Source organism: Aquarana catesbeiana, linkage group LG03 (assembly GCF_042186555.1).
Source record: "Aquarana catesbeiana isolate 2022-GZ linkage group LG03, ASM4218655v1, whole genome shotgun sequence".
In the NCBI taxonomy this organism is placed as follows: Eukaryota; Metazoa; Chordata; class Amphibia; order Anura; family Ranidae; genus Aquarana; species Aquarana catesbeiana.
The window spans coordinates 599824833-599849077 of record NC_133326.1 but is presented as its reverse complement, the minus strand read 5'-3'; the positions used below and the strand labels follow the sequence as shown (position 1 = coordinate 599849077).

The 24245-nt window shown below is 42.4% G+C and overlaps 27 non-coding genes across 27 annotated transcripts; all 27 read left to right on the top strand.

Moving 5' to 3' along the window:
- The first annotated feature begins 841 nt into the window (after nucleotides 1–841).
- TRNAI-UAU (transfer RNA isoleucine (anticodon UAU)) lies at nucleotides 842–934 on the top strand. Its single transcript is given in 2 exon segments — nucleotides 842–879; nucleotides 899–934. It is a non-coding gene; the product is annotated as a tRNA-Ile (tRNA).
- A 416-nt stretch (nucleotides 935–1350) lies between these two features.
- TRNAR-CCU (transfer RNA arginine (anticodon CCU)) lies at nucleotides 1351–1423 on the top strand. Its single transcript has one exon. It is a non-coding gene; the product is annotated as a tRNA-Arg (tRNA).
- A 1030-nt stretch (nucleotides 1424–2453) lies between these two features.
- On the top strand, nucleotides 2454–2546 carry TRNAI-UAU (transfer RNA isoleucine (anticodon UAU)). Its single transcript is given in 2 exon segments — nucleotides 2454–2491; nucleotides 2511–2546. It is a non-coding gene; the product is annotated as a tRNA-Ile (tRNA).
- A 406-nt stretch (nucleotides 2547–2952) lies between these two features.
- TRNAR-CCU (transfer RNA arginine (anticodon CCU)) lies at nucleotides 2953–3025 on the top strand. Its single transcript has one exon. It is a non-coding gene; the product is annotated as a tRNA-Arg (tRNA).
- Nucleotides 3026–4055: 1030 nt separating this feature from the next.
- Nucleotides 4056–4148, top strand: TRNAI-UAU (transfer RNA isoleucine (anticodon UAU)). The gene is given in 2 exon segments: nucleotides 4056–4093; nucleotides 4113–4148. It is a non-coding gene; the product is annotated as a tRNA-Ile (tRNA).
- Nucleotides 4149–4564: 416 nt separating this feature from the next.
- Nucleotides 4565–4637, top strand: TRNAR-CCU (transfer RNA arginine (anticodon CCU)). Its single transcript has one exon. It is a non-coding gene; the product is annotated as a tRNA-Arg (tRNA).
- Nucleotides 4638–5667: 1030 nt separating this feature from the next.
- Nucleotides 5668–5760, top strand: TRNAI-UAU (transfer RNA isoleucine (anticodon UAU)). The gene is given in 2 exon segments: nucleotides 5668–5705; nucleotides 5725–5760. It is a non-coding gene; the product is annotated as a tRNA-Ile (tRNA).
- Nucleotides 5761–6176: 416 nt separating this feature from the next.
- On the top strand, nucleotides 6177–6249 carry TRNAR-CCU (transfer RNA arginine (anticodon CCU)). Its single transcript has one exon. It is a non-coding gene; the product is annotated as a tRNA-Arg (tRNA).
- Nucleotides 6250–7780: 1531 nt separating this feature from the next.
- On the top strand, nucleotides 7781–7853 carry TRNAR-CCU (transfer RNA arginine (anticodon CCU)). Its single transcript has one exon. It is a non-coding gene; the product is annotated as a tRNA-Arg (tRNA).
- Nucleotides 7854–8883: 1030 nt separating this feature from the next.
- On the top strand, nucleotides 8884–8976 carry TRNAI-UAU (transfer RNA isoleucine (anticodon UAU)). Its single transcript is given in 2 exon segments — nucleotides 8884–8921; nucleotides 8941–8976. It is a non-coding gene; the product is annotated as a tRNA-Ile (tRNA).
- Nucleotides 8977–9392: 416 nt separating this feature from the next.
- TRNAR-CCU (transfer RNA arginine (anticodon CCU)) lies at nucleotides 9393–9465 on the top strand. Its single transcript has one exon. It is a non-coding gene; the product is annotated as a tRNA-Arg (tRNA).
- A 2634-nt stretch (nucleotides 9466–12099) lies between these two features.
- Nucleotides 12100–12192, top strand: TRNAI-UAU (transfer RNA isoleucine (anticodon UAU)). Its single transcript is given in 2 exon segments — nucleotides 12100–12137; nucleotides 12157–12192. It is a non-coding gene; the product is annotated as a tRNA-Ile (tRNA).
- Nucleotides 12193–12608: 416 nt separating this feature from the next.
- Nucleotides 12609–12681, top strand: TRNAR-CCU (transfer RNA arginine (anticodon CCU)). The gene has a single exon. It is a non-coding gene; the product is annotated as a tRNA-Arg (tRNA).
- Nucleotides 12682–13711: 1030 nt separating this feature from the next.
- Nucleotides 13712–13804, top strand: TRNAI-UAU (transfer RNA isoleucine (anticodon UAU)). Its single transcript is given in 2 exon segments — nucleotides 13712–13749; nucleotides 13769–13804. It is a non-coding gene; the product is annotated as a tRNA-Ile (tRNA).
- Nucleotides 13805–14220: 416 nt separating this feature from the next.
- TRNAR-CCU (transfer RNA arginine (anticodon CCU)) lies at nucleotides 14221–14293 on the top strand. The gene has a single exon. It is a non-coding gene; the product is annotated as a tRNA-Arg (tRNA).
- A 1030-nt stretch (nucleotides 14294–15323) lies between these two features.
- On the top strand, nucleotides 15324–15416 carry TRNAI-UAU (transfer RNA isoleucine (anticodon UAU)). The gene is given in 2 exon segments: nucleotides 15324–15361; nucleotides 15381–15416. It is a non-coding gene; the product is annotated as a tRNA-Ile (tRNA).
- A 406-nt stretch (nucleotides 15417–15822) lies between these two features.
- On the top strand, nucleotides 15823–15895 carry TRNAR-CCU (transfer RNA arginine (anticodon CCU)). The gene has a single exon. It is a non-coding gene; the product is annotated as a tRNA-Arg (tRNA).
- A 1030-nt stretch (nucleotides 15896–16925) lies between these two features.
- On the top strand, nucleotides 16926–17018 carry TRNAI-UAU (transfer RNA isoleucine (anticodon UAU)). The gene is given in 2 exon segments: nucleotides 16926–16963; nucleotides 16983–17018. It is a non-coding gene; the product is annotated as a tRNA-Ile (tRNA).
- Nucleotides 17019–17434: 416 nt separating this feature from the next.
- TRNAR-CCU (transfer RNA arginine (anticodon CCU)) lies at nucleotides 17435–17507 on the top strand. The gene has a single exon. It is a non-coding gene; the product is annotated as a tRNA-Arg (tRNA).
- A 1030-nt stretch (nucleotides 17508–18537) lies between these two features.
- TRNAI-UAU (transfer RNA isoleucine (anticodon UAU)) lies at nucleotides 18538–18630 on the top strand. Its single transcript is given in 2 exon segments — nucleotides 18538–18575; nucleotides 18595–18630. It is a non-coding gene; the product is annotated as a tRNA-Ile (tRNA).
- A 406-nt stretch (nucleotides 18631–19036) lies between these two features.
- On the top strand, nucleotides 19037–19109 carry TRNAR-CCU (transfer RNA arginine (anticodon CCU)). Its single transcript has one exon. It is a non-coding gene; the product is annotated as a tRNA-Arg (tRNA).
- A 1022-nt stretch (nucleotides 19110–20131) lies between these two features.
- Nucleotides 20132–20224, top strand: TRNAI-UAU (transfer RNA isoleucine (anticodon UAU)). The gene is given in 2 exon segments: nucleotides 20132–20169; nucleotides 20189–20224. It is a non-coding gene; the product is annotated as a tRNA-Ile (tRNA).
- Nucleotides 20225–20640: 416 nt separating this feature from the next.
- Nucleotides 20641–20713, top strand: TRNAR-CCU (transfer RNA arginine (anticodon CCU)). Its single transcript has one exon. It is a non-coding gene; the product is annotated as a tRNA-Arg (tRNA).
- A 1030-nt stretch (nucleotides 20714–21743) lies between these two features.
- Nucleotides 21744–21836, top strand: TRNAI-UAU (transfer RNA isoleucine (anticodon UAU)). Its single transcript is given in 2 exon segments — nucleotides 21744–21781; nucleotides 21801–21836. It is a non-coding gene; the product is annotated as a tRNA-Ile (tRNA).
- A 416-nt stretch (nucleotides 21837–22252) lies between these two features.
- On the top strand, nucleotides 22253–22325 carry TRNAR-CCU (transfer RNA arginine (anticodon CCU)). Its single transcript has one exon. It is a non-coding gene; the product is annotated as a tRNA-Arg (tRNA).
- Nucleotides 22326–23355: 1030 nt separating this feature from the next.
- TRNAI-UAU (transfer RNA isoleucine (anticodon UAU)) lies at nucleotides 23356–23448 on the top strand. Its single transcript is given in 2 exon segments — nucleotides 23356–23393; nucleotides 23413–23448. It is a non-coding gene; the product is annotated as a tRNA-Ile (tRNA).
- A 406-nt stretch (nucleotides 23449–23854) lies between these two features.
- Nucleotides 23855–23927, top strand: TRNAR-CCU (transfer RNA arginine (anticodon CCU)). Its single transcript has one exon. It is a non-coding gene; the product is annotated as a tRNA-Arg (tRNA).
- Nucleotides 23928–24245: the final 318 nt, after the last annotated feature.

The following is a 24245-nucleotide window of genomic DNA, read 5'->3' as shown; positions in this document are numbered from 1 at the left end:
CTCCTGCAATGTTTCTGCCAAACAATGTCTTCAACTCCCCACAAAGGAAAAGCTGCTTTTATTAGGAAGGAGCTTTGCATTTTGTCCGACGTTCTCCTGACATCCCATTGTGGCATGCAAATCCGGTGGGCTAAAATCTTCAAGCAAAAAGGCCATCCTGACAAGTAGCGTTGGTAAGACGTGTTTTTCCTGATGTATCAACATATATGAATAGCAATCAGCATCACTCCTTAGAGGTGTGCCTCCTTTGCTTCACATGACATGGCGTTGTTGCATTTTTTGAGATTTGCACTGATAGCCACTGCTCTGGGACATGTTCAGAAGTCTTCTTGCCGCAAACAGTCAGAAACAGAATCTCATGTGAATCCGCAGCTTTTCTGCCAAATAGAGCATTAAAATGCTCAACACAGTGTCTGGATAGTGGCATTTTAAATGTATTAACAACTCTTGTGTTTTATCTGGGTTTACGCACAAACTGACTTTGGTCCAAAGGTACTTGGTATTTGGTATTACCTTCCACTTCTTGGTTTACAGTGGACCTTTTAGTAACTTTTCAAGCCTGCATGAATATATTCCTAACACGTCACAATAGCAGTTGCAATATCATTTTTTCTTTCAAAAAAGTTTTACTTTTTATTTTTAAAAAACTGTCCTTGAGCTCCAGTCAAGTGGCTTTGGCAGTGTTTTTTTTCTAGGAGCACTTATAAGGTACCATTTCTTGCTATGAGAGAAAATCAATTTTCTTTTGTCTGGGGTAAGCAGGATTTTAGGTTTTGGATCACTTGGAGGTCTGTTTTAAACCGAGGAGAGATGGATAATGGATCTTTCGGATGACGCCCGCGCTCCAGTGGCGCAATCGGTCAGCGCGTGGTACTTATATGGCAGTACTTGTTGAGCAATGCCGAGGTTGTGAGTTCGAGCCTCACCTGGAGCATGCTTTTTCTTGCTTTTTGCCTTTCTTAATGGAAAATGTCGTCTGCACTTGCACCCTACGGCCTGGGAACTTTACCACAAGGCAGTAAGCGCCCAAAGAAACTTAAGGTTCTTTCCTCAGTGGTGCTTGAATGAGTTGTCTTTCAGTTACACTGACCACATTCTTTAAACTCTGGACCAAAACTGATAACAAGAATGTGCGCCTTCTACTTGTTGAAAAGAGGCGTGGAGCGCTGCGACATGGCTTTTCCCTTTCAGAAAGCTCATTCTTCTAACTTTGTAGCTCAAACCACTTGCAATTCTGTAGCAAGTTTGCAAGGGAAAATAAATCAAAGACTTTGCCACCCTTACCTTGTAAAGTAAGAGAACGGATGACTTATGAATGAAAAAAAAAGGGTTTGCAGGCATCCAGTGCAAGCCCCAGTGGCCTAATGGATAAGGCACTGGCCTCCTAAGCCAGGGATTGTGGGTTCGAGTCCCATCTGGGGTGCTCCAGAACTTGCTTGGCTCTGTCTAAAGCAAGGCTTTCAAATAAAATCTTTAGAAGTTCCCTTTCCTGATGCCTTAATTAATATGTGTGCCTCTTATTAGTAGAACTCACAATTAGTTGAGCATCATGCTATCAGCTGAACAGAATCTTCTGCAAGATGGCTACAAGTCCTCTTGTCCAATACCAAATCTCCTGCAATGTTTCTGCCAAACAATGTCTTCAACTCCCCACAAAGGAAAAGCTGCTTTTATTAGGAAGGAGCTTTGCATTTTGTCCGACGTTCTCCTGACATCCCATTGTGGCATGCAAATCCGGTGGGCTAAAATCTTCAAGCAAAAAGGCCATCCTGACAAGTAGCGTTGGTAAGACGTGTTTTTCCTGATGTATCAACATATATGAATAGCAATCAGCATCACTCCTTAGAGGTGTGCCTCCTTTGCTTCACATGACATGGCGTTGTTGCATTTTTTGAGATTTGCACTGATAGCCACTGCTCTGGGACATGTTCAGAAGTCTTCTTGCCGCAAACAGTCAGAAACAGAATCTCATGTGAATCCGCAGCTTTTCTGCCAAATAGAGCATTAAAATGCTCACCACAGTGTCTGGATAGTGGCATTTTAAATGTATTAACAACTCTTGTGTTTTATCTGGGTTTACGCACAAACTGACTTTGGTCCAAAGGTACTTGGTATTTGGTATTACCTTCCACTTCTTGGTTTACAGTGGACCTTTTAGTAACTTTTCAAGCCTGCATGAATATATTCCTAACACGTCACAATAGCAGTTGCAATATCATTTTTTCTTTCAAAAAAGTTTTACTTTTTATTTTTAAAAAACTGTCCTTGAGCTCCAGTCAAGTGGCTTTGGCAGTGTTTTTTTTCTAGGAGCACTTATAAGCTACCATTTCTTGCTATGAGAGAAAATCAATTCTCTTTTGTCTGGGGTAAGCAGGATTTTAGGTTTTGGATCACTTGGAGGTCTGTTTTAAACCGAGGAGAGATGGATAATGGATCTTTCGGATGACGCCAGCGCTCCAGTGGCGCAATCGGTCAGCGCGCGGTACTTATATGGCAGTACTTGTTGAGCAATGCCGAGGTTGTGAGTTTGAGCCTCACCTGGAGCATGCTTTTTGCCTTTCTTAATGGAAAATGTCGTCTGCACTTGCACCCTACGGCCTGAGAACTTTACCACAAGGCAGTAAGCGCCCAAAGAAACTTAAGGTTCTTTCCTCAGTGGTGCTTGAATGAGTTGTCTTTCAGTTACACTGACCACATTCTTTAAACTCTGGACCAAAACTGATAACGAGAATGTGCGCCTTCTACTTGTTGAAAAGAGGCGTGGAGCGCTGCGACATGGCTTTTCCCTTTCAGAAAGCTCATTCTTCTAACTTTGTAGCTCAAACCACTTGCAATTCTGTAGCAAGTTTGCAAGGGAAAATAAATCAAAGACTTTGCCACCCTTACCTTGTAAAGTAAGAGAACGGATGACTTATGAATGAAAAAAAAAGGGTTTGCATGTATCCAGTGCAAGCCCCAGTGGCCTAATGGATAAGGCACTGGCCTCCTAAGCCAGGGATTGTGGGTTCGAGTCCCATCTGGGGTGCTCGAGAACTTGCTTGGCTCTGTCTAAAGCAAGGCTTTCAAAGAAAATCTTTAGAAGTTCCCTTTCCTGATGCCTTAATTAATATGTGTGCCTCTTACTAGTAGAACTCACAATTAGTTGAGCATCATGCTATCAGCTGAACAGAATCTTCTGCAAGATGGCTACAAGTCCTCTTGTCCAATACCAAATCTCCTGCAATGTTTCTGCCAAACAATGTCTTCAACTCCCCACAAAGGAAAAGCTGCTTTTATTAGGAAGGAGCTTTGCATTTTGTCCGACGTTCTCCTGACATCCCATTGTGGCATGCAAATCCGGTGGGCTAAAATCTTCAAGCAAAAAGGCCATCCTGACAAGTAGCGTTGGTAAGACGTGTTTTTCCTGATGTATCAACATATATGAATAGCAATCAGCATCACTCCTTAGAGGTGTGCCTCCTTTGCTTCACATGACATGGCGTTGTTGCATTTTTTGAGATTTGCACTGATAGCCACTGCTCTGGGACATGTTCAGAAGTCTTCTTGCCGCAAACAGTCAGAAACAGAATCTCATGTGAATCCGCAGCTTTTCTGCCAAATAGAGCATTAAAATGCTCAACACAGTGTCTGGATAGTGGCATTTTAAATGTATTAACAACTCTTGTGTTTTATCTGGGTTTACGCACAAACTGACTTTGGTCCAAAGGTACTTGGTATTTGGTATTACCTTCCACTTCTTGGTTTACAGTGGACCTTTTAGTAACTTTTCAAGCCTGCATGAATATATTCCTAACACGTCACAATAGCAGTTGCAATATCATTTTTTCTTTCAAAAAAGTTTTACTTTTTATTTTTAAAAAACTGTCCTTGAGCTCCAGTCAAGTGGCTTTGGCAGTGTTTTTTTTCTAGGAGCACTTATAAGCTACCATTTCTTGCTATGAGAGAAAATCAATTCTCTTTTGTCTGGGGTAAGCAGGATTTTAGGTTTTGGATCACTTGGAGGTCTGTTCTAAACCGAGGAGAGATGGATAATGGATCTTTCAGATGACGCCTGCGCTCCAGTGGCGCAATCGGTCAGCGCGCGGTACTTATATGGCAGTACTTGTTGAGCAATGCTGAGGTTGTGAGTTCGAGCCTCACCTGGAGCATGCTTTTTCTTGCTTTTTGCCTTTCTTAATGGAAAATGTCGTCTGCACTTGCACCCTACGGCCTGAGAACTTTACCACAAGGCAGTAAGCGCCCAAAGAAACTTAAGGTTCTTTCCTCAGTGGTGCTTGAATGAGTTGTCTTTCAGTTACACTGACCACATTCTTTAAACTCTGGACCAAAACTGATAACGAGAATGTGCGCCTTCTACTTGTTGAAAAGAGGCGTGGAGCGCTGCGACATGGCTTTTCCCTTTCAGAAAGCTCATTCTTCTAACTTTGTAGCTCAAACCACTTGCAATTCTGTAGCAAGTTTGCAAGGGAAAATAAATCAAAGACTTTGCCACCCTTACCTTGTAAAGTAAGAGAACGGATGACTTATGAATGAAAAAAAAAGGGTTTGCATGCATCCAGTGCAAGCCCCAGTGGCCTAATGGATAAGGCACTGGCCTCCTAAGCCAGGGATTGTGGGTTCGAGTCCCATCTGGGGTGCTCCAGAACTTGCTTGGCTCTGTCTAAAGCAAGGCTTTCAAAGAAAATCTTTAGAAGTTCCCTTTCCTGATGCCTTAATTAATATGTGTGCCTCTTACTAGTAGAACTCACAATTAGTTGAGCATCATGCTATCAGCTGAACAGAATCTTCTGCAAGATGGCTACAAGTCCTCTTGTCCAATACCAAATCTCCTGCAATGTTTCTGCCAAACAATGTCTTCAACTCCCCACAAAGGAAAAGCTGCTTTTATTAGGAAGGAGCTTTGCATTTTGTCCGACGTTCTCCTGACATCCCATTGTGGCATGCAAATCCGGTGGGCTAAAATCTTCAAGCAAAAAGGCCATCCTGACAAGTAGCGTTGGTAAGACGTGTTTTTCCTGATGTATCAACATATATGAATAGCAATCAGCATCACTCCTTAGAGGTGTGCCTCCTTTGCTTCACATGACATGGCGTTGTTGCATTTTTTGAGATTTGCACTGATAGCCACTGCTCTGGGACATGTTCAGAAGTCTTCTTGCCGCAAACAGTCAGAAACAGAATCTCATGTGAATCCGCAGCTTTTCTGCCAAATAGAGCATTAAAATGCTCAACACAGTGTCTGGATAGTGGCATTTTAAATGTATTAACAACTCTTGTGTTTTATCTGGGTTTACGCACAAACTGACTTTGGTCCAAAGGTACTTGGTATTTGGTATTACCTTCCACTTCTTGGTTTACAGTGGACCTTTTAGTAACTTTTCAAGCCTGCATGAATATATTCCTAACACGTCACAATAGCAGTTGCAATATCATTTTTTCTTTCAAAAAAGTTTTACTTTTTATTTTTAAAAAACTGTCCTTGAGCTCCAGTCAAGTGGCTTTGGCAGTGTTTTTTTTCTAGGAGCACTTATAAGCTACCATTTCTTGCTATGAGAGAAAATCAATTCTCTTTTGTCTGGGGTAAGCAGGATTTTAGGTTTTGGATCACTTGGAGGTCTGTTTTAAACCGAGGAGAGATGGATAATGGATCTTTCGGATGACGCCAGCGCTCCAGTGGCGCAATCGGTCAGCGCGCGGTACTTATATGGCAGTACTTGTTGAGCAATGCCGAGGTTGTGAGTTCGAGCCTCACCTGGAGCATGCTTTTTCTTGCTTTTTGCCTTTCTTAATGGAAAATGTCGTCTGCACTTGCACCCTACGGCATGAGAACTTTACCACAAGGCAGTAAGCGCCCAAAGAAACTTAAGGTTCTTTCCTCAGTGGTGCTTGAATGAGTTGTCTTTCAGTTACACTGACCACATTCTTTAAACTCTGGACCAAAACTGATAACGAGAATGTGCGCCTTCTACTTGTTGAAAAGAGGCGTGGAGCGCTGCGACATGGCTTTTCCCTTTCAGAAAGCTCATTCTTCTAACTTTGTAGCTCAAACCACTTGCAATTCTGTAGCAAGTTTGCAAGGGAAAATAAATCAAAGACTTTGCCACCCTTACCTTGTAAAGTAAGAGAACGGATGACTTATGAATGAAAAAAAAAGGGTTTGCATGCATCCAGTGCAAGCCCCAGTGGCCTAATGGATAAGGCACTGGCCTCCTAAGCCAGGGATTGTGGGTTCGAGTCCCATCTGGGGTGCTCGAGAACTTGCTTGGCTCTGTCTAAAGCAAGGCTTTCAAATAAAATCTTTAGAAGTTCCCTTTCCTGATGCCTTAATTAATATGTGTGCCTCTTACTAGTAGAACTCACAATTAGTTGAGCATCATGCTATCAGCTGAACAGAATCTTCTGCAAGATGGCTACAAGTCCTCTTGTCCAATACCAAATCTCCTGCAATGTTTCTGCCAAACAATGTCTTCAACTCCCCACAAAGGAAAAGCTGCTTTTATTAGGAAGGAGCTTTGCATTTTGTCCGACGTTCTCCTGACATCCCATTGTGGCATGCAAATCCGGTGGGCTAAAATCTTCAAGCAAAAAGGCCATCCTGACAAGTAGCGTTGGTAAGACGTGTTTTTCCTGATGTATCAACATATATGAATAGCAATCAGCATCACTCCTTAGAGGTGTGCCTCCTTTGCTTCACATGACATGGCGTTGTTGCATTTTTTGAGATTTGCACTGATAGCCACTGCTCTGGGACATGTTCAGAAGTCTTCTTGCCGCAAACAGTCAGAAACAGAATCTCATGTGAATCCGCAGCTTTTCTGCCAAATAGAGCATTAAAATGCTCAACACAGTGTCTGGATAGTGGCATTTTAAATGTATTAACAACTCTTGTGTTTTATCTGGGTTTACGCACAAACTGACTTTGGTCCAAAGGTACTTGGTATTTGGTATTACCTTCCACTTCTTGGTTTACAGTGGACCTTTTAGTAACTTTTAGTAACTTTTGCATGAATATATTCCTAACACGTCACAATAGCAGTTGCAATATCATTTTTTCTTTCAAAAAAGTTTTACTTTTTATTTTTAAAAAACTGTCCTTGAGCTCCAGTCAAGTGGCTTTGGCAGTGTTTTTTTTCTAGGAGCACTTATAAGCTACCATTTCTTGCTATGAGAGAAAATCAATTCTCTTTTGTCTGGGGTAAGCAGGATTTTAGGTTTTGGATCACTTGGAGGTCTGTTTTAAACCGAGGAGAGATGGATAATGGATCTTTCGGATGATGCCCGCGCTCCAGTGGCGCAATCGGTCAGCGTATGGCAGTACTTGTTGAGCAATGCCGAGGTTGTGAGTTCGAGCCTCACCTGGAGCATGCTTTTTCTTGCTTTTTTCCTTTCTTAATGGAAAATGTCGTCTGCACTTGCACCCTACGGCCTGAGAACTTTACCACAAGGCAGTAAGCGCCCAAAGAAACTTAAGGTTCTTTCCTCAGTGGTGCTTGAATGAGTTGTCTTTCAGTTACACTGACCACATTCTTTAAACTCTGGACCAAAACTGATAACGAGAATGTGCGCCTTCTACTTGTTGAAAAGAGGCGTGGAGCGCTGCGACATGGCTTTTCCCTTTCAGAAAGCTCATTCTTCTAACTTTGTAGCTCAAACCACTTGCAATTCTGTAGCAAGTTTGCAAGGGAAAATAAATCAAAGACTTTGCCACCCTTACCTTGTAAAGTAAGAGAACGGATGACTTATGAATGAAAAAAAAAGGGTTTGCATGCATCCAGTGCAAGCCCCAGTGGCCTAATGGATAAGGCACTGGCCTCCTAAGCCAGGGATTGTGGGTTCGAGTCCCATCTGGGGTGCTCGAGAACTTGCTTGGCTCTGTCTAAAGCAAGGCTTTCAAAGAAAATCTTTAGAAGTTCCCTTTCCTGATGCCTTAATTAATATGTGTGCCTCTTACTAGTAGAACTCACAATTAGTTGAGCATCATGCTATCAGCTGAACAGAATCTTCTGCAAGATGGCTACAAGTCCTCTTGTCCAATACCAAATCTCCTGCAATGTTTCTGCCAAACAATGTCTTCAACTCCCCACAAAGGAAAAGCTGCTTTTATTAGGAAGGAGCTTTGCATTTTGTCCGACGTTCTCCTGACATCCCATTGTGGCATGCAAATCCGGTGGGCTAAAATCTTCAAGCAAAAAGGCCATCCTGACAAGTAGCGTTGGTAAGACGTGTTTTTCCTGATGTATCAACATATATGAATAGCAATCAGCATCACTCCTTAGAGGTGTGCCTCCTTTGCTTCACATGACATGGCGTTGTTGCATTTTTTGAGATTTGCACTGATAGCCACTGCTCTGGGACATGTTCAGAAGTCTTCTTGCCGCAAACAGTCAGAAACAGAATCTCATGTGAATCCGCAGCTTTTCTGCCAAATAGAGCATTAAAATGCTCAACACAGTGTCTGGATAGTGGCATTTTAAATGTATTAACAACTCTTGTGTTTTATCTGGGTTTACGCACAAACTGACTTTGGTCCAAAGGTACTTGGTATTTGGTATTACCTTCCACTTCTTGGTTTACAGTGGACCTTTTAGTAACTTTTCAAGCCTGCATGAATATATTCCTAACACGTCACAATAGCAGTTGCAATATCATTTTTTCTTTCAAAAAAGTTTTACTTTTTATTTTTAAAAAACTGTCCTTGAGCTCCAGTCAAGTGGCTTTGGCAGTGTTTTTTTTCTAGGAGCACTTATAAGCTACCATTTCTTGCTATGAGAGAAAATCAATTCTCTTTTGTCTGGGGTAAGCAGGATTTTAGGTTTTGGATCACTTGGAGGTCTGTTTTAAACCGAGGAGAGATGGATAATGGATCTTTCGGATGACGCCAGCGCTCCAGTGGCGCAATCGGTCAGCGCGCGGTACTTATATGGCAGTACTTGTTGAGCAATGCCGAGGTTGTGAGTTCGAGCCTCACCTGGAGCATGCTTTTTCTTGCTTTTTGCCTTTCTTAATGGAAAATGTCGTCTGCACTTGCACCCTACGGCATGAGAACTTTACCACAAGGCAGTAAGCGCCCAAAGAAACTTAAGGTTCTTTCCTCAGTGGTGCTTGAATGAGTTGTCTTTCAGTTACACTGACCACATTCTTTAAACTCTGGACCAAAACTGATAACGAGAATGTGCGCCTTCTACTTGTTGAAAAGAGGCGTGGAGCGCTGCGACATGGCTTTTCCCTTTCAGAAAGCTCATTCTTCTAACTTTGTAGCTCAAACCACTTGCAATTCTGTAGCAAGTTTGCAAGGGAAAATAAATCAAAGACTTTGCCACCCTTACCTTGTAAAGTAAGAGAACGGATGACTTATGAATGAAAAAAAAAGGGTTTGCATGCATCCAGTGCAAGCCCCAGTGGCCTAATGGATAAGGCACTGGCCTCCTAAGCCAGGGATTGTGGGTTCGAGTCCCATCTGGGGTGCTCGAGAACTTGCTTGGCTCTGTCTAAAGCAAGGCTTTCAAATAAAATCTTTAGAAGTTCCCTTTCCTGATGCCTTAATTAATATGTGTGCCTCTTACTAGTAGAACTCACAATTAGTTGAGCATCATGCTATCAGCTGAACAGAATCTTCTGCAAGATGGCTACAAGTCCTCTTGTCCAATACCAAATCTCCTGCAATGTTTCTGCCAAACAATGTCTTCAACTCCCCACAAAGGAAAAGCTGCTTTTATTAGGAAGGAGCTTTGCATTTTGTCCGACGTTCTCCTGACATCCCATTGTGGCATGCAAATCCGGTGGGCTAAAATCTTCAAGCAAAAAGGCCATCCTGACAAGTAGCGTTGGTAAGACGTGTTTTTCCTGATGTATCAACATATATGAATAGCAATCAGCATCTCTCCTTAGAGGTGTGCCTCCTTTGCTTCACATGACATGGCGTTGTTGCATTTTTTGAGATTTGCACTGATAGCCACTGCTCTGGGACATGTTCAGAAGTCTTCTTGCCGCAAACAGTCAGAAACAGAATCTCATGTGAATCCGCAGCTTTTCTGCCAAATAGAGCATTAAAATGCTCAACACAGTGTCTGGATAGTGGCATTTTAAATGTATTAACAACTCTTGTGTTTTATCTGGGTTTACGCACAAACTGACTTTGGTCCAAAGGTACTTGGTATTTGGTATTACCTTCCACTTCTTGGTTTACAGTGGACCTTTTAGTAACTTTTAGTAACTTTTGCATGAATATATTCCTAACACGTCACAATAGCAGTTGCAATATCATTTTTTCTTTCAAAAAAGTTTTACTTTTTATTTTTAAAAAACTGTCCTTGAGCTCCAGTCAAGTGGCTTTGGCAGTGTTTTTTTTCTAGGAGCACTTATAAGCTACCATTTCTTGCTATGAGAGAAAATCAATTCTCTTTTGTCTGGGGTAAGCAGGATTTTAGGTTTTGGATCACTTGGAGGTCTGTTTTAAACCGAGGAGAGATGGATAATGGATCTTTCGGATGATGCCCGCGCTCCAGTGGCGCAATCGGTCAGCGTATGGCAGTACTTGTTGAGCAATGCCGAGGTTGTGAGTTCGAGCCTCACCTGGAGCATGCTTTTTCTTGCTTTTTTCCTTTCTTAATGGAAAATGTCGTCTGCACTTGCACCCTACGGCCTGAGAACTTTACCACAAGGCAGTAAGCGCCCAAAGAAACTTAAGGTTCTTTCCTCAGTGGTGCTTGAATGAGTTGTCTTTCAGTTACACTGACCACATTCTTTAAACTCTGGACCAAAACTGATAACGAGAATGTGCGCCTTCTACTTGTTGAAAAGAGGCGTGGAGCGCTGCGACATGGCTTTTCCCTTTCAGAAAGCTCATTCTTCTAACTTTGTAGCTCAAACCACTTGCAATTCTGTAGCAAGTTTGCAAGGGAAAATAAATCAAAGACTTTGCCACCCTTACCTTGTAAAGTAAGAGAACGGATGACTTATGAATGAAAAAAAAAGGGTTTGCAGGCATCCAGTGCAAGCCCCAGTGGCCTAATGGATAAGGCACTGGCCTCCTAAGCCAGGGATTGTGGTTTGAGTCCCATCTGGTGGTGCTCGAGAACTTGCTTGGCTCTGTCTAAAGCAAGGCTTTCAAATAAAATCTTTAGAAGTTCCCTTTCCTGATGCCTTAATTAATATGTGTGCCTCTTACTAGTAGAACTCACAATTAGTTGAGCATCATGCTATCAGCTGAACAGAATCTTCTGCAAGATGGCTACAAGTCCTCTTGTCCAATACCAAATCTCCTGCAATGTTTCTGCCAAACAATGTCTTCAACTCCCCACAAAGGAAAAGCTGCTTTTATTAGGAAGGAGCTTTGCATTTTGTCTGACGTTCTCCTGACATCCCATTGTGGCATGCAAATCCGGTGGGCTAAAATCTTCAAGCAAAAAGGCCATCCTGACAAGTAGCGTTGGTAAGACGTGTTTTTCCTGATGTATCAACATATATGAATAGCAATCAGCATCACTCCTTAGAGGTGTGCCTCCTTTGCTTCACATGACATGGCGTTGTTGCATTTTTTGAGATTTGCACTGATAGCCACTGCTCTGGGACATGTTCAGAAGTCTTCTTGCCGCAAACAGTCAGAAACAGAATCTCATGTGAATCCGCAGCTTTTCTGCCAAATAGAGCATTAAAATGCTCAACACAGTGTCTGGATAGTGGCATTTTAAATGTATTAACAACTCTTGTGTTTTATCTGGGTTTACGCACAAACTGACTTTGGTCCAAAGGTACTTGGTATTTGGTATTACCTTCCACTTCTTGGTTTACAGTGGACCTTTTAGTAACTTTTCAAGCCTGCATGAATATATTCCTAACACGTCACAATAGCAGTTGCAATATCATTTTTTCTTTCAAAAAAGTTTTACTTTTTATTTTTAAAAAACTGTCCTTGAGCTCCAGTCAAGTGGCTTTGGCAGTGTTTTTTTTCTAGGAGCACTTATAAGCTACCATTTCTTGCTATGAGAGAAAATCAATTCTCTTTTGTCTGGGGTAAGCAGGATTTTAGGTTTTGGATCACTTGGAGGTCTGTTTTAAACCGAGGAGAGATGGATAATGGATCTTTCGGATGACGCCAGCGCTCCAGTGGCGCAATCGGTCAGCGCGCGGTACTTATATGGCAGTACTTGTTGAGCAATGCTGAGGTTGTGAGTTCGAGCCTCACCTGGAGCATGCTTTTTCTTGCTTTTTGCCTTTCTTAATGGAAAATGTCGTCTGCACTTGCACCCTACGGCCTGAGAACTTTACCACAAGGCAGTAAGCGCCCAAAGAAACTTAAGGTTCTTTCCTCAGTGGTGCTTGAATGAGTTGTCTTTCAGTTACACTGACCACATTCTTTAAACTCTGGACCAAAACTGATAACGAGAATGTGCGCCTTCTACTTGTTGAAAAGAGGCGTGGAGCGCTGCGACATGGCTTTTCCCTTTCAGAAAGTTCATTCTTCTAACTTTGTAGCTCAAACCACTTGCAATTCTGTAGCAAGTTTGCAAGGGAAAATAAATCAAAGACTTTGCCACCCTTACCTTGTAAAGTAAGAGAACGGATGACTTATGAATGAAAAAAAAAGGGTGTGCATGCATCCAGTGCAAGCCCCAGTGGCCTAATGGATAAGGCACTGGCCTCCTAAGCCAGGGATTGTGGGTTCGAGTCCCATCTGGGGTGCTCGAGAACTTGCTTGGCTCTGTCTAAAGCAAGGCTTTCAAATAAAATCTTTAGAAGTTCCCTTTCCTGATGCCTTAATTAATATGTGTGCCTCTTACTAGTAGAACTCACAATTAGTTGAGCATCATGCTATCAGCTGAACAGAATCTTCTGCAAGATGGCTACAAGTCCTCTTGTCCAATACCAAATCTCCTGCAATGTTTCTGCCAAACAATGTCTTCAACTCCCCACAAAGGAAAAGCTGCTTTTATTAGGAAGGAGCTTTGCATTTTGTCCGACGTTCTCCTGACATCCCATTGTGGCATGCAAATCCGGTGGGCTAAAATCTTCAAGCAAAAAGGCCATCCTGACAAGTAGCGTTGGTAAGACGTGTTTTTCCTGATGTATCAACATATATGAATAGCAATCAGCATCACTCCTTAGAGGTGTGCCTCCTTTGCTTCACATGACATGGCGTTGTTGCATTTTTTGAGATTTGCACTGATAGCCACTGCTCTGGGACATGTTCAGAAGTCTTCTTGCCGCAAACAGTCAGAAACAGAATCTCATGTGAAGCCGCAGCTTTTCTGCCAAATAGAGCATTAAAATGCTCAACACAGTGTCTGGATAGTGGCATTTTAAATGTATTAACAACTCTTGTGTTTTATCTGGGTTTACGCACAAACTGACTTTGGTCCAAAGGTACTTGGTATTTGGTATTACCTTCCACTTCTTGGTTTACAGTGGACCTTTTAGTAACTTTTCAAGCCTGCATGAATATATTCCTAACACGTCACAATAGCAGTTGCAATATCATTTTTTCTTTCAAAAAAGTTTTACTTTTTATTTTTAAAAAACTGTCCTTGAGCTCCAGTCAAGTGGCTTTGGCAGTGTTTTTTTTCTAGGAGCACTTATAAGCTACCATTTCTTGCTATGAGAGAAAATCAATTCTCTTTTGTCTGGGGTAAGCAGGATTTTAGGTTTTGGATCACTTGGAGGTCTGTTGTAAACCGAGGAGAGATGGATAATGGATCTTTCGGATGACGCCCGCGCTCCAGTGGCGCAATCGGTCAGCGCGCGGTACTTATATGGCAGTACTTGTTGAGCAATGCAGAGGTTGTGAGTTCGAGCCTCACCTGGAGCATGCTTTTTCTTGCTTTTTGCCTTTCTTAATGGAAAATGTCGTCTGCACTTGCACCCTACGGCCTGGGAACTTTACCACAAGGCAGTAAGCGCCCAAAGAAACTTAAGGTTCTTTCCTCAGTGGTGCTTGAATGAGTTGTCTTTCAGTTACACTGACCACATTCTTTAAACTCTGGACCAAAACTGATAACGAGAATGTGCGCCTTCTACTTGTTGAAAAGAGGCGTGGAGCGCTGCGACATGGCTTTTCCCTTTCAGAAAGCTCATTCTTCTAACTTTGTAGCTCAAACCACTTGCAATTCTGTAGCAAGTTTGCAAGGGAAAATAAATCAAAGACTTTGCCACCCTTACCTTGTAAAGTAAGAGAACGGATGACTTATGAATGAAAAAAAAAGGGTTTGCAGGCATCCAATGCAAGCCCCAGTGGCCTAATGGATAAGGCACTGGCCTCCTAAGCCAGGGATTGTGGGTTCGAGTCCCATCTGGGGTGCTCCAGAACTTGCTTGGCTCTGTCTAAAGCAAGGCTTTCAAATAAAATCTTTAGAAGTTCCCTTTCCTGATGCCTTAATTAATATGTGTGCCTCTTATTAGTAGAACTCACAATTAGTTGAGCATCATGCTATCAGCTGAACAGAATCTTCTGCAAGATGGCTACAAGTCCTCTTGTCCAATACCAAATCTCCTGCAATGTTTCTGCCAAACAATGTCTTCAACTCCCCACAAAGGAAAAGCTGCTTTTATTAGGAAGGAGCTTTGCATTTTGTCCGACGTTCTCCTGACATCCCATTGTGGCATGCAAATCCGGTGGGCTAAAATCTTCAAGCAAAAAGGCCATCCTGACAAGTAGCGTTGGTAAGACGTGTTTTTCCTGATGTATCAACATATATGAATAGCAATCAGCATCACTCCTTAGAGGTGTGCCTCCTTTGCTTCACATGACATGGCGTTGTTGCATTTTTTGAGATTTGCACTGATAGCCACTGCTCTGGGACATGTTCAGAAGTCTTCTTGCCGCAAACAGTCAGAAACAGAATCTCATGTGAATCCGCAGCTTTTCTGCCAAATAGAGCATTAAAATGCTCAACACAGTGTCTGGATAGTGGCATTTTAAATGTATTAACAACTCTTGTGTTTTATCTGGGTTTACGCACAAACTGACTTTGGTCCAAAGGTACTTGGTATTTGGTATTACCTTCCACTTCTTGGTTTACAGTGGACCTTTTAGTAACTTTTCAAGCCTGCATGAATATATTCCTAACACGTCACAATAGCAGTTGCAATATCATTTTTTCTTTCAAAAAAGTTTTACTTTTTATTTTTAAAAAACTGTCCTTGAGCTCCAGTCAAGTGGCTTTGGCAGTGTTTTTTTTCTAGGAGCACTTATAAGCTACCATTTCTTGCTATGAGAGAAAATCAATTCTCTTTTGTCTGGGGTAAGCAGGATTTTAGGTTTTGGATCACTTGGAGGTCTGTTTTAAACCGAGGAGAGATGGATAATGGATCTTTCGGATGACGCCAGCGCTCCAGTGGCGCAATCGGTCAGCGCGCGGTACTTATATGGCAGTACTTGTTGAGCAATGCCGAGGTTGTGAGTTCGAGCCTCACCTGGAGCATGCTTTTTGCCTTTCTTAATGGAAAATGTCGTCTGCACTTGCACCCTACGGCCTGAGAACTTTACCACAAGGCAGTAAGCGCCCAAAGAAACTTAAGGTTCTTTCCTCAGTGGTGCTTGAATGAGTTGTCTTTCAGTTACACTGACCACATTCTTTAAACTCTGGACCAAAACTGATAACGAGAATGTGCGCCTTCTACTTGTTGAAAAGAGGCGTGGAGCGCTGCGACATGGCTTTTCCCTTTCAGAAAGCTCATTCTTCTAACTTTGTAGCTCAAACCACTTGCAATTCTGTAGCAAGTTTGCAAGGGAAAATAAATCAAAGACTTTGCCACCCTTACCTTGTAAAGTAAGAGAACGGATGACTTATGAATGAAAAAAAAAGGGTTTGCATGCATCCAGTGCAAGCCCCAGTGGCCTAATGGATAAGGCACTGGCCTCCTAAGCCAGGGATTGTGGGTTCGAGTCCCATCTGGGGTGCTCGAGAACTTGCTTGGCTCTGTCTAAAGCAAGGCTTTCAAATAAAATCTTTAGAAGTTCCCTTTCCTGATGCCTTAATTAATATGTGTGCCTCTTACTAGTAGAACTCACAATTAGTTGAGCATCATGCTATCAGCTGAACAGAATCTTCTGCAAGATGGCTACAAGTCCTCTTGTCCAATACCAAATCTCCTGCAATGTTTCTGCCAAACAATGTCTTCAACTCCCCACAAAGGAAAAGCTGCTTTTATTAGGAAGGAGCTTTGCATTTTGTCCGACGTTCTCCTGACATCCCATTGTGGCATGCAAATCCGGTGGGCTAAAATCTTCAAGCAAAAAGGCCATCCTGACAAGTAGCGTTGGTAAGACGTGTTTTTCCTGATGTATCAACATATATGAATAGCAATCAGCATCACTCCTTAGAGGTGTGCCTCCTTTGCTTCACATGACATGGCGTTGTTGCATTTTTTGAGATTTGCACTGATAGCCACTGCTCTGGGACATGTTCAGAAGTCTTCTTGCCGCAAACAGTCAGAAACAGAATCTCATGTGAATCCGCAGCTTTTCTGCCAAATAGAGCATTAAAATGCTCAACACAGTGTCTGGATAGTGGCATTTTAAATGTATTAACAACTCTTGTGTTTTATCTGGGTTTACGCACAAACTGACTTTGGTCCAAAGGTACTTGGTATTTGGTATTACCTTCCACTTCTTGGTTTACAGTGGACCTTTTAGTAACTTTTCAAGCCTGCATGAATATATTCCTAACACGTCACAATAGCAGTTGCAATATCATTTTTTCTTTCAAAAAAGTTTTACTTTTTATTTTTAAAAAACTGTCCTTGAGCTCCAGTCAAGTGGCTTTGGCAGTGTTTTTTTTCTAGGAGCACTTATAAGCTACCATTTCTTGCTATGAGAGAAAATCAATTCTCTTTTGTCTGGGGTAAGCAGGATTTTAGGTTTTGGATCACTTGGAGGTCTGTTGTAAACCGAGGAGAGATGGATAATGGATCTTTCGGATGACGCCTGCGCTCCAGTGGCGCAATCGGTCAGCGCGCGGTACTTATATGGCAGTACTTGTTGAGCAATGCTGAGGTTGTGAGTTCGAGCCTCACCTGGAGCATGCTTTTTCTTGCTTTTTGCCTTTCTTAATGGAAAATGTCGTCTGCACTTGCACCCTACGGCCTGAGAACTTTACCACAAGGCAGTAAGCGCCCAAAGAAACTTAAGGTTCTTTCCTCAGTGGTGCTTGAATGAGTTGTCTTTCAGTTACACTGACCACATTCTTTAAACTCTGGACCAAAACTGATAACGAGAATGTGCGCCTTCTACTTGTTGAAAAGAGGCGTGGAGCGCTGCGACATGGCTTTTCCCTTTCAGAAAGCTCATTCTTCTAACTTTGTAGCTCAAACCACTTGCAATTCTGTAGCAAGTTTGCAAGGGAAAATAAATCAAAGACTTTGCCACCCTTACCTTGTAAAGTAAGAGAACGGATGACTTATGAATGAAAAAAAAAGGGTTTGCATGCATCCAGTGCAAGCCCCAGTGGCCTAATGGATAAGGCACTGGCCTCCTAAGCCAGGGATTGTGGGTTCGAGTCCCATCTGGGGTGCTCGAGAACTTGCTTGGCTCTGTCCAAAGCAAGGCTTTCAAATAAAATCTTTAGAAGTTCCCTTTCCTGATGCCTTAATTAATATGTGTGCCTCTTACTAGTAGAACTCACAATTAGTTGAGCATCATGCTATCAGCTGAACAGAATCTTCTGCAAGATGGCTACAAGTCCTCTTGTCCAATACCAAATCTCCTGCAATGTTTCTGCCAAACAATGTCTTCAACTCCCCACAAAGGAAAAGCTGCTTTTATTAGGAAGGAGCTTTGCATTTTGTCCGACGTTCTCCTGACATCCCATTGTGGCATGCAAATCCGGTGGGCTAAAATCTTCAAGCAAAAAGGCCATCCTGACAAGTAGCGTTGGTAAGACGTGTTTTTCCTGATGTATCAACATATATGAATAGCAATCAGCATCACTCCTTAGAGGTGTGCCTCCTTTGCTTCACATGACATGGCGTTGTTGCATTTTTTGAGATTTGCACTGATAGCCACTGCTCTGGGACATGTTCAGAAGTCTTCTTGCCGCAAACAGTCAGAAACAGAATCTCATGTGAATCCGCAGCTTTTCTGCCAAATAGAGCATTAAAATGCTCAACACAGTGTCTGGATAGTGGCATTTTAAATGTATTAACAACTCTTGTGTTTTATCTGGGTTTACGCACAAACTGACTTTGGTCCAAAGGTACTTGGTATTTGGTATTACCTTCCACTTCTTGGTTTACAGTGGACCTTTTAGTAACTTTTCAAGCCTGCATGAATATATTCCTAACACGTCACAATAGCAGTTGCAATATCATTTTTTCTTTCAAAAAAGTTTTACTTTTTATTTTTAAAAAACTGTCCTTGAGCTCCAGTCAAGTGGCTTTGGCAGTGTTTTTTTTCTAGGAGCACTTATAAGCTACCATTTCTTGCTATGAGAGAAAATCAATTCTCTTTTGTCTGGGGTAAGCAGGATTTTAGGTTTTGGATCACTTGGAGGTCTGTTTTAAACCGAGGAGAGATGGATAATGGATCTTTCGGATGACGCCAGCGCTCCAGTGGCGCAATCGGTCAGCGCGCGGTACTTATATGGCAGTACTTGTTGAGCAATGCCGAGGTTGTGAGTTCGAGCCTCACCTGGAGCATGCTTTTTGCCTTTCTTAATGGAAAATGTCGTCTGCACTTGCACCCTACGGCCTGAGAACTTTACCACAAGGCAGTAAGCGCCCAAAGAAACTTAAGGTTCTTTCCTCAGTGGTGCTTGAATGAGTTGTCTTTCAGTTACACTGACCACATTCTTTAAACTCTGGACCAAAACTGATAACGAGAATGTGCGCCTTCTACTTGTTGAAAAGAGGCGTGGAGCGCTGCGACATGGCTTTTCCCTTTCAGAAAGCTCATTCTTCTAACTTTGTAGCTCAAACCACTTGCAATTCTGTAGCAAGTTTGCAAGGGAAAATAAATCAAAGACTTTGCCACCCTTACCTTGTAAAGTAAGAGAACGGATGACTTATGAATGAAAAAAAAAGGGTTTGCATGCATCCAGTGCAAGCCCCAGTGGCCTAATGGATAAGGCACTGGCCTCCTAAGCCAGGGATTGTGGGTTCGAGTCCCATCTGGGGTGCTCGAGAACTTGCTTGGCTCTGTCTAAAGCAAGGCTTTCAAATAAAATCTTTAGAAGTTCCCTTTCCTGATGCCTTAATTAATATGTGTGCCTCTTACTAGTAGAACTCACAATTAGTTGAGTATCAGCTGAACAGAATCTTCTGCAAGATGGCTACAAGTCCTCTTGTCCAATACCAAATCTCCTGCAATGTTTCAGCCAAACAATGTCTTCAACTCCCCACAAAGGAAAAGCTGCTTTTATTAGGAAGGAGCTTTGCATTTTGTCCGACGTTCTCCTGACATCCCATTGTGGCATGCAAATCCGGTGGGCTAAAATCTTCAAGCAAAAAGGCCATCCTGACAAGTAGCGTTGGTAAGACGTGTTTTTCCTGATGTATCAACATATATGAATAGCAATCAGCATCACTCCTTAGAGGTGTGCCTCCTTTGCTTCACATGACATGGCGTTGTTGCATTTTTTGAGATTTGCACTGATAGCCACTGCTCTGGGACATGTTCAGAAGTCTTCTTGCCGCAAACAGTCAGAAACAGAATCTCATGTGAATCCGCAGCTTTTCTGCCAAATAGAGCATTAAAATGCTCAACACAGTGTCTGGATAGTGGCATTTTAAATGTATTAACAACTCTTGTGTTTTATCTGGGTTTACGCACAAACTGACTTTGGTCCAAAGGTACTTGGTATTTGGTATTACCTTCCACTTCTTGGTTTACAGTGGACCTTTTAGTAACTTTTCAAGCCTGCATGAATATATTCCTAACACGTCACAATAGCAGTTGCAATATCATTTTTTCTTTCAAAAAAGTTTTACTTTTTATTTTTAAAAAACTGTCCTTGAGCTCCAGTCAAGTGGCTTTGGCAGTGTTTTTTTTCTAGGAGCACTTATAAGCTACCATTTCTTGCTATGAGAGAAAATCAATTCTCTTTTGTCTGGGGTAAGCAGGATTTTAGGTTTTGGATCACTTGGAGGTCTGTTTTAAACCGAGGAGAGATGGATAATGGATCTTTCGGATGACGCCCGCGCTCTAGTGGCGCAATCGGTTAGCGCGCGGTACTTATATGGCAGTACTTGTTGAGCAATGCCGAGGTTGTGAGTTCGAGCCTCACCTGGAGCATGCTTTTGCTTGCTTTTTGCCTTTCTTAATGGAAAATGTCGTCTGCAATTGCACCCTACGGCCTGAGAACTTTACCACAAGGCAGTAAGCGCCCAAGGAAACTTAAGGTTCTTTCCTCAGTGGTGCTTGAATGAGTTGTCTTTCAGTTACACTGACCACATTCTTTAAACTCTGGACCAAAACTGATAACGAGAATGTGCGCCTTCTACTTGTTGAAAAGAGGCGTGGAGCGCTGCGACATGGCTTTTCCCTTTCAGAAAGCTCATTCTTCTAACTTTGTAGCTCAAACCACTTGCAATTCTGTAGCAAGTTTGCAAGGGAAAATAAATCAAAGACTTTGCCACCCTTACCTTGTAAAGTAAGAGAAAGGATGACTTATGAATGAAAAAAAAAGGGTTTGCATGCATCCAGTGCAAGCCCCAGTGGCCTAATGGATAAGGCACTGGCCTCCTAAGCCAGGGATTGTGGGTTCGAGTCCCATCTGGGGTGCTCGAGAACTTGCTTGGCTCTGTCTAAAGCAAGGCTTTCAAATAAAATCTTTAGAAGTTCCCTTTCCTGATGCCTTAATTAATATGTGTGCCTCTTACTAGTAGAACTCACAATTAGTTGAGCATCATGCTATCAGCTGAACAGAATCTTCTGCAAGATGGCTACAAGTCCTCTTGTCCAATACCAAATCTCCTGCAATGTTTCTGCCAAACAATGTCTTCAACTCCCCACAAAGGAAAAGCTGCTTTTATTAGGAAGGAGCTTTGCATTTTGTCCGACGTTCTCCTGACATCCCATTGTGGCATGCAAATCCGGTGGGCTAAAATCTTCAAGCAAAAAGGCCATCCTGACAAGTAGCGTTGGTAAGACGTGTTTTTCCTGATGTATCAACATATATGAATAGCAATCAGCATCACTCCTTAGAGGTGTGCCTCCTTTGCTTCACATGACATGGCGTTGTTGCATTTTTTGAGATTTGCACTGATAGCCACTGCTCTGGGACATGTTCAGAAGTCTTCTTGCCGCAAACAGTCAGAAACAGAATCTCATGTGAAGCCGCAGCTTTTCTGCCAAATAGAGCATTAAAATGCTCAACACAGTGTCTGGATAGTGGCATTTTAAATGTATTAACAACTCTTGTGTTTTATCTGGGTTTACGCACAAACTGACTTTGGTCCAAAGGTACTTGGTATTTGGTATTACCTTCCACTTCTTGGTTTACAGTGGACCTTTTAGTAACTTTTCAAGCCTGCATGAATATATTCCTAACACGTCACAATAGCAGTTGCAATATCATTTTTTCTTTCAAAAAAGTTTTACTTTTTATTTTTAAAAAACTGTCCTTGAGCTCCAGTCAAGTGGCTTTGGCAGTGTTTTTTTTCTAGGAGCACTTATAAGCTACCATTTCTTGCTATGAGAGAAAATCAATTCTCTTTTGTCTGGGGTAAGCAGGATTTTAGGTTTTGGATCACTTGGAGGTCTGTTGTAAACCGAGGAGAGATGGATAATGGATCTTTCGGATGACGCCCGCGCTCCAGTGGCGCAATCGGTCAGCGCGCGGTACTTATATGGCAGTACTTGTTGAGCAATGCAGAGGTTGTGAGTTCGAGCCTCACCTGGAGCATGCTTTTTCTTGCTTTTTGCCTTTCTTAATGGAAAATGTCGTCTGCACTTGCACCCTACGGCCTGGGAACTTTACCACAAGGCAGTAAGCGCCCAAAGAAACTTAAGGTTCTTTCCTCAGTGGTGCTTGAATGAGTTGTCTTTCAGTTACACTGACCACATTCTTTAAACTCTGGACCAAAACTGATAACGAGAATGTGCGCCTTCTACTTGTTGAAAAGAGGCGTGGAGCGCTGCGACATGGCTTTTCCCTTTCAGAAAGCTCATTCTTCTAACTTTGTAGCTCAAACCACTTGCAATTCTGTAGCAAGTTTGCAAGGGAAAATAAATCAAAGACTTTGCCACCCTTACCTTGTAAAGTAAGAGAACGGATGACTTATGAATGAAAAAAAAAGGGTTTGCAGGCATCCAATGCAAGCCCCAGTGGCCTAATGGATAAGGCACTGGCCTCCTAAGCCAGGGATTGTGGGTTCGAGTCCCATCTGGGGTGCTCCAGAACTTGCTTGGCTCTGTCTAAAGCAAGGCTTTCAAATAAAATCTTTAGAAGTTCCCTTTCCTGATGCCTTAATTAATATGTGTGCCTCTTATTAGTAGAACTCACAATTAGTTGAGCATCATGCTATCAGCTGAACAGAATCTTCTGCAAGATGGCTACAAGTCCTCTTGTCCAATACCAAATCTCCTGCAATGTTTCTGCCAAACAATGTCTTCAACTCCCCACAAAGGAAAAGCTGCTTTTATTAGGAAGGAGCTTTGCATTTTGTCCGACGTTCTCCTGACATCCCATTGTGGCATGCAAATCCGGTGGGCTAAAATCTTCAAGCAAAAAGGCCATCCTGACAAGTAGCGTTGGTAAGACGTGTTTTTCCTGATGTATCAACATATATGAATAGCAATCAGCATCACTCCTTAGAGGTGTGCCTCCTTTGCTTCACATGACATGGCGTTGTTGCATTTTTTGAGATTTGCACTGATAGCCACTGCTCTGGGACATGTTCAGAAGTCTTCTTGCCGCAAACAGTCAGAAACAGAATCTCATGTGAATCCGCAGCTTTTCTGCCAAATAGAGCATTAAAATGCTCACCACAGTGTCTGGATAGTGGCATTTTAAATGTATTAACAACTCTTGTGTTTTATCTGGGTTTACGCACAAACTGACTTTGGTCCAAAGGTACTTGGTATTTGGTATTACCTTCCACTTCTTGGTTTACAGTGGACCTTTTAGTAACTTTTCAAGCCTGCATGAATATATTCCTAACACGTCACAATAGCAGTTGCAATATCATTTTTTCTTTCAAAAAAGTTTTACTTTTTATTTTTAAAAAACTGTCCTTGAGCTCCAGTCAAGTGGCTTTGGCAGTGTTTTTTTTCTAGGAGCACTTATAAGCTACCATTTCTTGCTATGAGAGAAAATCAATTCTCTTTTGTCTGGGGTAAGCAGGATTTTAGGTTTTGGATCACTTGGAGGTCTGTTTTAAACCGAGGAGAGATGGATAATGGATCTTTCGGATGACGCCAGCGCTCCAGTGGCGCAATCGGTCAGCGCGCGGTACTTATATGGCAGTACTTGTTGAGCAATGCCGAGGTTGTGAGTTCGAGCCTCACCTGGAGCATGCTTTTTGCCTTTCTTAATGGAAAATGTCGTCTGCACTTGCACCCTACGGCCTGAGAACTTTACCACAAGGCAGTAAGCGCCCAAAGAAACTTAAGGTTCTTTCCTCAGTGGTGCTTGAATGAGTTGTCTTTCAGTTACACTGACCACATTCTTTAAACTCTGGACCAAAACTGATAACGAGAATGTGCGCCTTCTACTTGTTGAAAAGAGGCGTGGAGCGCTGCGACATGGCTTTTCCCTTTCAGAAAGCTCATTCTTCTAACTTTGTAGCTCAAACCACTTGCAATTCTGTAGCAAGTTTGCAAGGGAAAATAAATCAAAGACTTTGCCACCCTTACCTTGTAAAGTAAGAGAACGGATGACTTATGAATGAAAAAAAAAGGGTTTGCATGCATCCAGTGCAAGCCCCAGTGGCCTAATGGATAAGGCACTGGCCTCCTAAGCCAGGGATTGTGGGTTCGAGTCCCATCTGGGGTGCTCGAGAACTTGCTTGGCTCTGTCTAAAGCAAGGCTTTCAAATAAAATCTTTAGAAGTTCCCTTTCCTGATGCCTTAATTAATATGTGTGCCTCTTACTAGTAGAACTCACAATTAGTTGAGCATCATGCTATCAGCTGAACAGAATCTTCTGCAAGATGGCTACAAGTCCTCTTGTCCAATACCAAATCTCCTGCAATGTTTCTGCCAAACAATGTCTTCAACTCCCCACAAAGGAAAAGCTGCTTTTATTAGGAAGGAGCTTTGCATTTTGTCCGACGTTCTCCTGACATCCCATTGTGGCATGCAAATCCGGTGG